This window comes from Pongo pygmaeus, chromosome X, assembly GCF_028885625.2.
Source record: "Pongo pygmaeus isolate AG05252 chromosome X, NHGRI_mPonPyg2-v2.0_pri, whole genome shotgun sequence".
In the NCBI taxonomy this organism is placed as follows: domain Eukaryota; kingdom Metazoa; phylum Chordata; class Mammalia; order Primates; family Hominidae; genus Pongo; species Pongo pygmaeus.
The window spans coordinates 148,179,086-148,193,935 of NC_072396.2; positions in this window are offsets into that span (position 1 = coordinate 148,179,086).

Sequence of the window (14,850 nt, forward strand, 5' to 3'; positions counted from 1 at the left end):
CCAGCACTTTGGGAGGCTGAGGCAAGCAGATTGCCTGAGCTTAGGAGTTCGAGACCAGCCTGGGCAATATGGCAAAACCCCATCTCTACTAAAAATTCCAAAAATTAGACAAGCATGGTGGCACATCCCTAGAGTCCCAGCTACCCAGGAAACTGAGGAAGGAGAATTGCTTGAACCCGGGAGGTGGGGGTTGCAGTGAGCTGAGATGGGGCCAATGCACCCCAGCCTGGGTGGCAGTGAGACTCTGTCTCAAAAAATAAATAAATAAAACAAGATAATAAATAAAAAATATGCTATGATTCTATAATCCTCACTTTTATTAAAATTTTATTATTATTATACTTTAAGTTTTAGGGTACATGTGCACAATGTGCAGGTTTGTTACATAGGTATACATGTGCCATGTTGGTGTGCTGCACCCATTAACTCGTCATTTAGTATTAGGTATATCTCCTAATGCTCTCTCTCCCCCCTCCCCCCAGCCCCACAACAGGCCCCGGTGTGTGATGTTCCCCTTCCTGTGTCCATGTGTTCTCATTGTTCAATTCCCACCTATGAGTGAGAACATGCAGTGTTTGGTTTTTTGTCCTTGCGATAGTTTGCTGAGAATGATGGTTTCCAGTTTCATTTATGTCCCTACAAAGGACATGAACTCATCCTTTTTTATGGCTGCATAGTATTCCATGGTGTATACGTGCCACATTTTCTTAATCCAGCCTATGGTTGTTGGACATTTGGGTTGGTTCCAAGTCTTTGCTATTGTGAATAGTGCCGCAATAAACATATGTGTGCATGTGTCTTTATAGCAGCATGATTTATAATCCTTTGGGTATATACCCAGTAATGGGATGGCCGGGTCAAATGGTATTTCTAGTTCTAGATCCCTGAGGAATCGCCACACTGACTTCCACAATGGTTGAACTAGTTTACAGTCCCACCAACAGTGTAAAAGTGTTCCTATTTCTCCACATCCTCTCCAGCACCTGTTGTTTCCTGACTTTTTAATGATCACCATTCTAACTGGTGTGAGATGGTATCTCATTGTGGTTTTGATTTGCATTTCTCTGATGGCCAGTGATGATGACCATTTTTTCATGTGTTTTTTGGCTGCATAAATGTCTTCTTTTGAGAAGTGTCTGTTCATGTCCTTCGCCCACTTTTTGATGGGGTTGTTTTTTTTTTCTTGTAAATTTGTTGGAGTTCATTGTAGATTCTGGATATTAGCCCTTTGTCAGATGAGTAGGTTGCAAAAATTTTCTCCCATTCTGTAGGTTGCCTGTTCACTCTGATGGTAGTTTCTTTTGCTGTGCAGAAGCTCTTTAGTTTAATTAGATCCCATTTGTCAATTTTGGTTTTTGTTGCCATTGCTTTTGGTGTTTTAGACATGAAGTCCTTGCCCATGCCTATGTCCTGAATGGTATTGCCTAGGTTTTCTTAATGATTCCTTTAAACTTTAGGTTATATTATGAATCCAGCCAACCAGACTTACAACTCCACAGTGTAAAACTATGTGTGGTGGGGCTATCCTGCCTTGAACTACCATGGTTCTTCCTTCTGATTCTATTACCACTGGGAGAATACTAGCCCCTAAGAATAAAGCTGTTGGTTTAATATGGAGGATTAGCCCAAAACTAGGATGCTTTAGACAGAAGTAAGCTATCAAAGACCATCAAGTCTCTCAACAACTCTTAAGTAAGCACATATTCTATCTCAAGCACTGGACTAGTCATAGGGATACAAAGACCATGGTCCTCATCCTGCACTTTTTGAAGAAAATTGTTCTCCATGCCATCCCAAAAGTATATTCCATATATGGCATATTGAAAAGATATACTGAAGTAATGTCCAGCCTCAGAAAAAATAAAACATACTCCTTACAATCAAACATTCTGAGTCATCAGAAATTTTCTACAGTGCTCAACATTTTAACTTTTTTTCTTTTTAATTTTGTTTTAATTCTTGTGAGTACATAGTAGGTGCATGTATTTATGGGGTACATGAGATGTTTTGGTACATGCATACAATAAAGAATAATCACATCATGAAGAATGGGGTATTCATCCCTTCAAGAATTTATTCTTCATGTTACAAACAATCCAATAATGTTCTTTTGGTTATTTTGAAACGTACAATTAAGTTACTATTGGCTGCAGTCACTCTGTTGTGCTATCAAATAGTAGGTCTTACTCATTCTTTCTATTTTTTATACCCACAACTTTTCCCACATTTCCCCCAACTCCTAAATACACATCCCATCCTCTGGTCACCATCCTACTACTCTCTATGTCGAATAGTTCAATTGTTTTGATATTTAGATCCCCCAAATAAATGCCAACATGTGATGCTTGTCTTTCTGTGCCTGGTTTGTTTCACTAAGCATAATGGTTTCCAGTCCCATCCATGTGGTTGCAAATGACAGGATCTCATTCTTTTTATGGCTGAATAGTACTCCCCTGTGTATATGTACCCCATTTTTTCTTCATTTATCTATTGGTGGACATTTAGGTTGCTTCCAACTCTTAGCTATCGTGAACAGTGCTGCAACAAACATGAGAGTGCAGATATCTTTTCAATATAATGAATTCCTTACTTTCGGGTATATACCCAATAGTAGGTCTGTTGAATCACATGGTGGCTCTATTTAGGTTTTTGAGGAACCTTCAAACTATGATTGTATTAATTTATATTCCCACCAACAGTGTACAAGGGTTCTCTTTTCTCCATATCCTCGCCAGTATTTGTAATTGCCTGTCTTTTGGATAAAAGTCATTTTAACTGGGGTGAGATGATATCTCATTCTAGTTATATTTGCATTTCCCTGATGATCAATGATGTTGAGCACCTTTTCATATGCCTGTTTGCCATTTGTATGTCTTCCTTTGAGAAATGTCTGTTCAAATCTTTTACCCATTTTTTCATCAGATTATTATATTTGTATCTCATAGTGTTGCTTGAGCTTTTTGTATATTCTGGTTATTAATCCCTTGTGACACAGCTTGTTTGCAAATATTTTCTCCCATCCTGTGAGTTGTCTCTTCACTTTATTAACTTTTCACAGAAGCTTTTTAACTTGACATAATCTCATTTCTCCATGTGTGCCTAGGTTGCCTGCACTTGTAAGATATAAGATATTGCCCAAGGAATTTTTGTGCAGACCAATGTCCTGGAAATTTTCCACAATGTTTTCTTGTAGCAATTTCACAGTTTGTGGTCTTAGATTTAAGTTTTTATTCTATTTAGATTTGATTTATGTATATGGAGAGAAATAGGGATCTAGTTTCATTCTTCTGTATATGGATATCCAGTTTCCCCAGCACCATTTATTGAAGACACTGTCTGTGTCCCAGTGTATGTTCTTGGTACTTTTGTTGAAAATTAGTTCACTTGTAGATGTGTAAATATGTTCTCTATTCTGTTCCATTGGTCTATGAGTCTGTCTTTATACCAGTACTATGCTGTTTTGGTTACTACAGCTCTGTAGTATAGTTTGAAGCCAGTTAATGTGATTCCTTCCATTTTGTTCTTTTTGCACAGGATAGTGTTAGCTATTCTGGATCTACTGTGGTTCCATATAAGTTTTAGGATTGGTTTTTCTATTCCTGTGAAGAATCTCATTGGTACTTTGATAGAGATTGAATTGAATCTGTAGATTGCTTTGGGTAGCAGGGACATGTTAAAATTATTAATCCTTTCAATCCATTAAAATGGAATATATTTCAATTTTTTGGCATCCTCTTTAATTTCTTTCATCACTGTTTTAGTTTTCATTATACAGATTGTTCACTTCTTTGGTAAAGTTAATTCCTAGGTATTTCATTTTATGTGTGGCTATTGTAAATAAAATAATTTTTAAAATTTATTTTTCAGGTTGTTCATTGTTGGCATATATAAATGCTACAGATTTTTGTATGTTGATTTTGTATCCTGCAACTTTAAATAATTTGTTTATGAGTTCTGAGAGTTTTTTGGTAGAGTCTTTAGGTTTTTCCAAATAGAAGATTGTATCATCTGCAAACACAGATAATTTGACTTCTTCCATTCCAATTTAAATGCCCTTTATTTCTTTCTCTTGTTTGAGAAAGAAATAGCTAGAACTTTCAAGCACTATATAACAGTGGTGAAAGTGGGCATCCTTGTCGTGTTTCAGATCCATAAAGACATTCACTTTTTTTTTCCATTCAGTATGATACTAGATGTGGGTCTGACATACATGGCTTTCATTATGTTGAGATATGTTCATTCTATACGCAGTTTTTTTTTCAGGGTTCTTAACATGAAATTATATTGAATTTTATCAAATGTCTTTTCAGCATCAATTGAAATGATCCTATGGTTTTTAGCTTTCATTCTGTTGATATGATGTATTACATTGACTGATTTGTGCATGTTGAGACCTTTTTGCATCCCAGTGATAAATTCTACTTGGTCATGATGAATTATCTTTCAAATGTATTGTTTAATATGATTTGCTAGTATTTCATTGAGGATTTTCACATTAATATCCATCAGATATTTTGGTCTGTAGTTTTGGTTTTTCCTTTTTTATGTGTCTTTGTCCAGTTTTGGTTATCAGGGTAAAACAGGCATTTTAGAATGATTTTGAAAGTATTTCCTTCTCCTCTATTTTTTGGAACAGGTTGAGTAAAATTGGTATTAGCTCTTCTTTAAATGTTTGGTAGAATTCAACAGTGAAGCCATCAAGTCCTGGGCTTTCCTTTACTGGGAGACTGCTTATTACAGCTTTTATCTTGTTACATCTCTTTGGTTTATTCGGGTTTTGGATATCTTCATGCAAACTTGATAGGTTGTATGGGTAAGAATTTATGCATTTCTTGGAGATTTTCCAATTTATTGACATATAGTTTCTCATGGTCGCCACTAATGATCCTTTGAATTTCTGCAGTATCTGTTGTAATGTCTCCTTTTAATCTCTGCTTTTATTTATTTGGATCTTCTCTGCTTTTTCTTACTTACTCTGGCTAAAGTTTTGTCATTTTGTGTAGCTTTTCAAAAAACCAACTTTTTGTTTTATTGATATTCTGTATTGATTTTCTTCATTTTAGTTTCCTTTATTTCTGCTCTGATCTTTATTATTTATTTTCTTCTATAAATTTTGGGTTCAGTTTGATCTCAGTTTTCTAGTTTTTTTAAGATGCATCACAAAATTATTTATTTGGAGTTGTTCCTCTTTTTTAATGTAGGCACTTATAGCTATAAACTTCCTACTTAATACTGCTTTTGCTGTATCCCATGGGTTTTAGTATGTTGTGTTTCCATTCTCATTTAAGAAACTTCAGTTTACCTCTTAATTTCTTCATTGACCCACTGGTAATTCAGGAGCATATTATTTAATTTCTATGTATTTGTATAGTTTCCAGAATTATTTTTGTTATTAATTTCCATTTTTATTTTTTGGTGGTCAGAGAAGATGCTTGATAATATTTCAATTTGTTTAAAGGTTTTCAAACTTGGTATATGACCTAACGTATGTTCTATCCTTGAGAATGATCCATGCGCTGAGTAAAAGAAGGTGTATTCTGCAGTCTTTGGAAAAAGCATTTTGTAAATGTTTATTAGATCCACTTGGTCTATAATGCAGATTAAGTCTGATGTTTCTTTTTTGATTTTATGTCTGGAAAATGTGTCCAATCCTGAAAGTGGGGTGTTGAAGTCTCCAGCTATTATTATGTTGGGACCTCTCTCTCTCATTAGTTCTAATACTACTTCCTTTATATATCTTGGTGCTCCAGTGTTAGGTGCATATATATGTAAAATTGTTATATCCTCTTGCTGAACCGATTCCTTTATTATTATATAGTGACCTTTTTTTTCTTCTTATACATTTTGTCTTGAAATCTCTTTTGTCTGCTACGAGTATAGCTAATCCTGCTTCTTTTTTGGTTTCCATTGGCATGGAGTATCTTTCTCCATCCCTTTATTTTCAGTGTCTGTGTTTCTTTATAGATGAAGTGTGTTTCTGGTAGGCAACAGATCAATGTGTCTTGCTTTTTCACACATTCTGCCACTCTATGTATTTTAATTGGAGAGTTTAGCTCATTTACATTCAATGTTATTATTGATAAGTAAAAACTTACTCCTGTCATTTTGTTATTTATTTTCTGATGGTTTTGTGATCTTCTCCTTTTTCTTTCTTTCCTTCCTGTCTTCCTTTAGTGAAGATGATTTTTCTGTGGGTATATGATTTAGTTTCTTGCCTTTAATTTTTTGTATATCCGTTGTATGTTTTTTGGTTTGAGGTTACCATGAGGCTTGCAAATACTCTTATAACCCATTATTTTAATCTCATAACTACTTAAGACTATTTGTATAAACAAAGAAGCAAGCAAAAAGAAAACTAATAAAAACTGCATCTTCATCTCACTGCTTTTTGACTTTTTGTTGTTTTTATTCATATCTTATTGTATTGACTATGTCTTGAAAAGTTGTAGTTATTATTTTTGATTGGTTTAGTCTTTAGTCTTTCTACTTAGAATAACAGCAGTTTACACACTACAGTTACATTGTTATAAATATTCTATTTTTTCTGTGTACTTACAATTACCATTGAGTTTTGTGCTTTTCGATGATAACATATTGGTAATTAACATCCTTTTATTTCTGACTGAAATACTCCTTTTAGCATTTCTTGTAGGACAGGGCTGGTGTTGATTAAATCCCTCAGCTCTTGTTTCCCTGGGACCATCTTTATCTCTTTCATGTTTGAAAGATATTTTTTCAGATATATTTTTCTAAGGTAAAAGAGTTTTATCTTTCAGCACTTTAAATATGTCATGCCTCTCTCTCCTGGCCTGTGAGGTTTCCACTGAAAAGTCTGCTGCCAGACATATTGGAGCTCTTATCTTGCTGCTTTAAGAACCCTTCTTTATCCTTGAGTTTCAGGAGTTTGATTATTAAATGACTTGAGGTAGACTTCTTTGAGTTAAATCTGCTTGGTATTCTATAATATTCTTATACTTGGATATTGATACCTTTCTCTAGGTTTGGAAAGTTCTCTATTATTATCCATTTGAAGAAACTTTCTACCCATATGTTTTTCTCTGCCTCCTCTTTAAGGCCAATAACTCTTAGATTTGTCCTTTTGAAGCTATTTTTTAGATCCTATATGCATGCTTCATTGCTTTCTACTATTTTTTAATTTTGTCTTTCCTGACTGTATATTTTTAAATAGCCTGTCTTCACGCTTACTAATTCTTTCTTCTCCTTGATTGATTCTGCTATTAAGAGAATTTGATAGATTCTGCAACCTGTCACTTGCATTTTTCAGCTCCAGAATTTCTGCTTGATTCAATTGTTTCAAACTCGTTGTTAATCTCTCTGATAGAATTCTGAATTCTTCTGTGTTATACTGAATTTCTTTGAGTTTGATCAACACAGCTATTTTGAATTTTCTGTTTGAAAGGTCATATATCTGTTTCTCCAGAATTGGTCTGTGTGGTTTATTTACTTCATTTGGTGAGGTTCTGTTTTCCTGGATGGTGTTGATGCTAGTAGATATTCTTTGGTATCTGGTCATTGAAGATTTAGGTATCTATTGTAGTCTTCACTGTCTGAGCTTGTTTGTAGTCATTCTAATTGAGAATGTTTTCCAGATATTTACAAATACGTGGGTGTTTCATTTTAATCTGTATCTGCTTTTGTGGGCACCCAAACCCAGTAATGCTGCAGTTCTTACATACTTGTGGAGGTACCACCTTGACAGTCTTGGACATGATCCAGGAGAAGTCTCTGGGTTATCAGGCAGAGACTCTTGTTCTCTCCCCTTACTTTCTCCCAGACAAACTCTCTCTCTCTCTCTCTCTCTCTCTCTCTCTCTCTCTCTATCTATCTCTCTCTCCCCCTCCATGTTCTGAGCCATCTAAAGCTGTGGGTGGAGGGACACAGGCACTCCTCTGGCCACCAACACTATGACTGCGCTGGGTCAGGCCTGAAGCAAGCACAGCTCTGGGTCTTTCCCAAGGCCTTCTGTAACCACTCCCTGGCTGCTGCCTTTATTTACTCAAACCCCTGAGGCTCTATAATCAGCAGGTGGCAAAGCTATCCAGGCCTTAGTCTTTCCTTTCAAGGCAGTGAGTTCCCCCAGGTGGGTTCAGAGATGCCCTCCTGGAGTCAGGAATTAGAGTTAAAGACCCTAGAAATCTACCTGGTGTTCTACTGTACTGCAGCTGAGCTGACACTCAAACCGTAACTCAAACCACAAGAAGCCATTTTTCCCACCCTTCCCTCCTCCCTTTTCCAAAGGCAGGGGAGCCTCAACCTGTAGCCACCCCTACTACAGGCCATGGAGAGTACTGCAACACTACCACTGATGCTCCCTTAAGTCCCAAGGGTTCTTAAGTCAGCTCATGGTGAATGCTGCCTGGACTGGGACTCACCCTTCAGGGTTGTGGGCACCTGTCTGGTCACAGGCAGGTCTAGAAATGCTGTCCAAGAGTTAAGTCCTGGAATTGGGGACCCCAATAATAGCCTGCTTGTTACGCTATTCCCCTCTTACCATGCTGGCAGGCACCTGAAGCCAGTATGTCTCAGAGGTTCACTCAAGGTCCTTGATGTAGTACCTGGGTATCGCTGCTGTCTGTTCAGGAACCAAGGGTTAGTTCAGTTGGCCAGTGATGAATGCTGCCAGGGATTGGTCATTTCTTTCAAGGCAGCAGGTTTCTTTCTGGCCCAGGGTGTGCCTAGAAATGTTATCCAGGAGCTAGTGCCTGGAACAGGGGCTTCACAACCCTGACCAGTGCCCTGTCCTGCTGTGGTTGAGCTGGTATTCAAGATGCAAGAAAAAAAAATGCTCCTCACTATTCCATCTCCTCTCCTCAAGTGGAAGGAAGTACTCTTTTATGGAGCTGCTAGCTGGGCAGTCTGGAGCTAGGGCAGGGGTGACACCAGCACTCCCTTGACTGCCCCAGCTGGTATCTGGGTAGGTCATCTGCACCCCTCCACATCCCCGCCACAATCCACTGTCTCTGGGCTCAGTTCAATGCTAGAACTCACCTAAGCGTTGCAGTCCTTATGGCCCAGACTGCCTTTAAGGTTTTCTGAGAAACCTGGAACAGTTTAGCCTTTAGTGGCAAGGTTTGCAGAAACTCAAGTTCTGATTCCTGAGATGGGTAATTTCCGTCTGGCTAGAGGTGGTTTAAATGCTCCCTTCCCAGGTGGGAGTCAGCTAAGTTTGGTCTGGTTTTCCTTTCTCCTGTAAGAGACAGCACTGAGTTCAGTGACCCACAACTGCTCTGCTCTTGCTCTTCCATAGATGCTCTTTACACCACACTGCCACTGCCTAGGGTAGGGAAGGGGTGGCGACAGCGATTTAAGACTGTTTTTTTTAACTCTTCAGTGCCTCTTTCAGTGATACAACCAGGTACTCTGAGAGTTCACCTGATTTTTGGTTCTTTTTTTTTTTTTTATTGAGATGTAGTCTCACTCTGTCGCCCAGGCTGGAGTGCAGTGGCACAATCTCGGCTCACTGCAAGCTCCGCCTCCTGGGTTCAAGCGATTCTCCTGCCTCAGCCTCCCGAGTAGCTGGGACCACAGGCGCCCGCCATGACGCACAGCTAGTTTTTTGTATTTTTAGTGGAGACGGGGTCTCACCGTGTTAGCCAGGATGGTCTCGATGTCCTGACCTCGTGATCCGCCCGCCTCGGCCTCCCAAAGTGCTGAGATTACAGGCATGAGACACCGCGCCCGGCCGATTTTTGGTTCTTATAAAGGTGTTTTGTTCTGTGTGGATAGTTGTTAAATTTGTGTCCTTGCGAGGGGGCTGATCTGTGCAGCCTTCTATTCTGCTTTTCTTGCTCCACCTCTCTCACCTTAAGTTTTTTTTCCTCTGAAATGCCTAAGGCTAACCAGTGTGATCCCTTATTACTATCCTAATATGAAAAATGCTTTAATGTCACATGCTGGATGGAAATCTTAGTTTGCAATGAGAAATACCTTCGATTGCACATATTAAAGTGTAAGAAAAAAAGCATTGTGGTTTTTTGTTGTTGTTGTTTTTACCTTGTGGCCTTGATAAGTTGAAAGAATATTCTTTTATTCCAAAGATGGTATTTGGGGGATTTTGTTCTGGATATTAGTGCTAGGTATTTAGGTATTTGGATGGAGAAAAGAAAACTGGTTTTTGTCTATTAATATCTAGTATGTTTTATTTTTTCATGTTATCAGTGACAATGTTACGACTTAGCAAACAACAGTTACAAATAACTAAAATTGTAATTGCTCCTGCATTTTTATTTAACTCCCTCATTTATCCTGAGAAGATCTTCCTGTTTTACCTAATTATCTCTCCAACATCCTCTGAACTCTCAACAGATAGGCAGTATCTGAAGGTCATCTCAAAGACAGAAACTAAAACCCCATCCACAGGTGACTCCATGCTGAATCCCTAAGATGCCTCATCCTGCTAACCAATGTGTATCCACCAAGCAGTTTTCTTTTTCACTATAAATATTATGCTGTTTGACATTTAAAAAAATTTAATCAAAACCCATAGCCTTAATTAAATGATGAATTTCAGGAAATTATAATACCCAGTGGGAGTGTAATAAAGCTAATAAGAGACACACTGGTCTAAAAATGATCTGACGACATCACACCTAACCCTTCTCACCACCTTGAAGTTCACATTCCATGGAAAAAGCACCTCATACTTAGAGTGTTTTACTTTCCTTTTCCCAAATCATGGCAATTTTGAATATTCACACTTTGCAGATATCAACATATTTCTAAAGCATACTTACCTTGGTTAAAGACTGTCGAGGTCATTACCACAGTAACATAAATATTTAAGATGCATTGAAAATTTTGTTTTAGAATGGGCTTTTTAATCACTTCATTGTAAGCAACGTTTTCCTGCTGTTTACTTACTCCTACATCTGCTATCTTCTTTTGTATTGTGCTTTGTATTTTACAGAACATTTGTAATACCTGCTTTATAAAGCAGGTATTTCTAACCTGGGAAAATACAGGACGGAAAGGGAACGGAAATACCTTTGACACGTACATTCAGCAGAACAATGTGCTGCTGGGTACAGCTGCATGAACATATAAAGATCTTCACTTCTAACAGCCGTTCTGTCCCTACCATGGGGGACGCAATCCATCTCTCACCTGTGAGTCATCACATTCCCTCAGAAGCCCTTTCACTTAAATGGGAACCAAAAGCTAACATTTGCAAAATCTTGAAGGACGTTATAAGAGTGAATGTGGTTACCACACTCTCTGCTGGGGCCACTCTAGGAGGAGGAGAAAAATAGAGGCAGAGAGGTTTCCAGGTTTCAAAAAAATAGCCTAGAATTAGCAAAGTTTCCACCTTGTTAAGCTTGGCGAGGGAAATGAAACTTAGCCACTGGCAATAATCGAGTAAAATGTGATTTTCACTAATAATGTTTTGTTTCAACAAATGTTTGGAGTTAAATTTATTTTGTCATTACACAGGAATATGCTTACATTTGCCTAGATGAATCTTATCAGTATGAAAAAATGTGGGTGCATTTCTAAATAACTAGGATTAGAAACAGCAATACCATCCCATGTGGCCACCAATTAGAGTCACGAACACACCTGTATCATATTAATGGACATTCAGCTTCACTTTTAACCAGAATGCATTCTTGCAGGCCCTGCATTTAATTTCCATACCAGAGGAAGCATTTGGGAAAGGCAGAATTAATTGAGTGCGTTCCCAGTTGAAACCTATAAACATCTACTAAACTTCTTTCTGTGCCAGCCACTGAACTGTGAGGAACACTGAGATGAGTCAGACATGGATTCCCTGTGGAAAATAAGGTGAAATATGGCATGACCAAGGGACTGCATTTTAAGGAAGGTATAGGATGTCTTTGAGGCTCAAAGAAGGATAGATCTCAGAAGACAGATTGGGTCTATGAAGGAAGTTGTAGCTGGAAGGGGTTTTATGGATGGAGGAGCTCTTCTTTAGTGGTGAAGAAGGAAGCTGTTCAAGAAGGAACAGCACGGGGGAAGGGGATGTGGGGCAGGTTGACTCCTCTCTGCACCATCATAGCCCTGCCCATGTCACACGTACGTCACTCCTCTACCCTCATGTGCTCACTGCTTGGTCTCTGTCTCAGCACTGTGACCTCCACGTGAGTAGAATCCACCATGTGCTCATCTCCTTAGCCCCATTTCTAGCATAAAATAACATGTGGCAATTTGACAATCAAGAGAGTCATCAGTATTTGTTCAACTGATGGATGTATGGGTGAAAGTGAGTGGCCCAAGTCCAGGCACACTTAGGAAGTGGAAGAGCTGGAAACCAGACCGAAGTTTGACTAACTCCAAATCCTGGGATTTAAAACACTATGTGATGAGAGCCCCTGAGGAGCAGAGCAAATACTAGGAGAGAGAAGTTATGAAGCATCATCTCTTCCCACCACGTGGAATAGAAATCATGAACATCACACCTGGTCACCATTCACTGTTTGCTTTATTATGGGATTAGAGAAAGGAGCTGTCTTAATTATGAGGGAAGCAGGAGGCATCCTGAGACAGCCAAGTGTTCACATCTACCCATATCTGTGCTGCACGGTTCAAATGAAGCAATTGCCTGGGTTAAGGCGCATGATACCAATAACAAAGGGGAAGTCAGGATGATGCATTGAAGTCCACAGAACTAGGCTCGAGTCCCGGCAAGGCCACTTGCTACCTATGTGACTTGGGGCACATTCACTAACTCTCAGCCTGTTTCCTCAGGAAATAATGCCAGCGGTGTGCTGTGAAGAGTCACCATGGTGAATAACAAAAGCCAGTGAAGAAGTGCCTGTGACCTACACATCCTGTCCATGTCAGGTCCAGTTACTCAAACAGATGTACCCGTCCTCCCGCAACCAAACTCAAGGCAGAGGAGTGGAAGGGAGCTCCTCAGGCAGGAGTTGCAATGGGGAGTGCACACTCGCCAATAGCCTGGTGTTTGTTAAGACTTAACATGGCGTAGGGTCTGTATATTGATTTAATCAAGGTTAGCATGTGCCTGAAACTGCCACTGGGAAAGTGAGGATTTGGTCATAAGACTGGATTTTGCATGTGAATGTTGTAGGTGAGGTAGGGTGTGGGTTCTCTGCAGTACGCACTTTTCCAATTTGTCAAGGCCCATGTCACTGCCGATGTTCAATGTTTTTGCAATCCCCCTAGCTTATAGGACGTGCGCCTGCACTCAGACAAGCATGGGGCTGAGTCCTGGAGCACCACACACTGGCACTGAGTTTCCAAAGAACCTTCTTGATTCATGAAGTAGGGGATGGCTTAAGGTAGATGACCATGAGCACCAAGGCCACAGAGCCCTCCAGAAGGACCACAGCCAGAGTCTGTGCTCCACACCACAGCCCCTTTCTCCCAAGCTGTCCCAGGAGTGCTGTGGCACTGCACAAACTGAGTTCTTCCTAGTCATCATGATAACAAATTGGGCTGACTTATGGAGGCTCCCTTTGTGCCAGGAGCTCTAAAGGCATGAATCTCCTTGAAATTCCCAACAGCTCCACGAAGTGAAGGAAGCACTGTGATCATCCCCATTTCACAGATGATAAAAGAGACTCACAAGGTAAAGAGATCAAAGTTTTTGAGTCCTTTCCACAGATCCTCCTGGGATTACTCATCATCCAGAGGGGTACCTGCTAGGGGTACCCAACTACCACTAGGCAAATAGCCCCACCCTCCTACACATCCACAAACGTGTGAGTAAAGAAAGTGCAAAAGAAGCTCATTTCTGGGCAGGGAAGGTACCTGGTGAACTTTTTGAGCCCAAGCTCCAGTTCTTCCATGAACGTGCCAATTGTTCCTATGGATGGGGGTAGGGAGGAACAGCCATCTGGGCTGATTGCTTCTCCAGGCCTTATTGCATCTAAACAAAGGCTTAAAGCGAGGCTGAGGTTTTTAGTTTTTTTCCCAAGATGGTATACTAGAGGAATTTTTTGCCTACCTCTCCCACTTGGAAAATATTGTGTAGAGATTCACACCACAAACTTTTTTTTTTCAAGAAGCAATGCAGGAACTGAACAGGAAAATTGAAGGAACCCACACAGCCTCCGAAGGAAGCAGCAGGCTGCAGCCTACACTGAGTCAGGCAAAGGGCTGTGAGTCCCCAAAAATATGAGGGGGAGAGACTGCTTCTCAGATTCACACCCTGACCAGAGAGCCTGAAAGACCAGGCCATCGGGAAAGCCTTAACCCTACCCAGCACAGAAACTGACTTGGGGAGGGTTGTGGAACATAAAAGTAGGAGCAGCAGCAGGAAGACCCTTGTATGCACTTTCAGTCTCCAGTGCAAAGCAAGGAAAGCCATTCCTTATTGATCCTCACAGGGGACGCTGTGGAGGTCAGCCAAATAGTTCAGGCAGTGGTCGCAGGTGGAAAGAAGCCCCAAACTGGGTTTGATGATGTCGCCTTGGGTGGGGATGAACTCTCTTGACCAAGGCCAGCCTGTTCAAGTGAAACATGGGCCACGGCCACAAGCACAGGGGCTGGTAGCCTGGCTTTGTGAATGGACCGGGAGGGGCGTGGCCTGAAATATGCAGTTGCTATCTCGATGGGGAAAGCCTATGACTTGGGGCAGTTGCAAATTCTAAGTGCAGGCTGCCTGGAACTTAGATCGCTGCTGCTAGTGGAACACAGTGGGAGTGAGATCTCCCTCACCAAATGTGTGGGATCAGTGTGGGGCTTACTGCAGTCTGCTACTCCCCACTCCCTACGCAAACTCTTCTGTGCAGCAGAGACAGCAACACTCCCCTCTGGAATACCAACCCAGTGGCCTGAGAACCACCCCCTTCCCCTGACACCCACAGGAACTGCTGCTTGCCTTGCATGTGGAAAGTCAGTTCACAA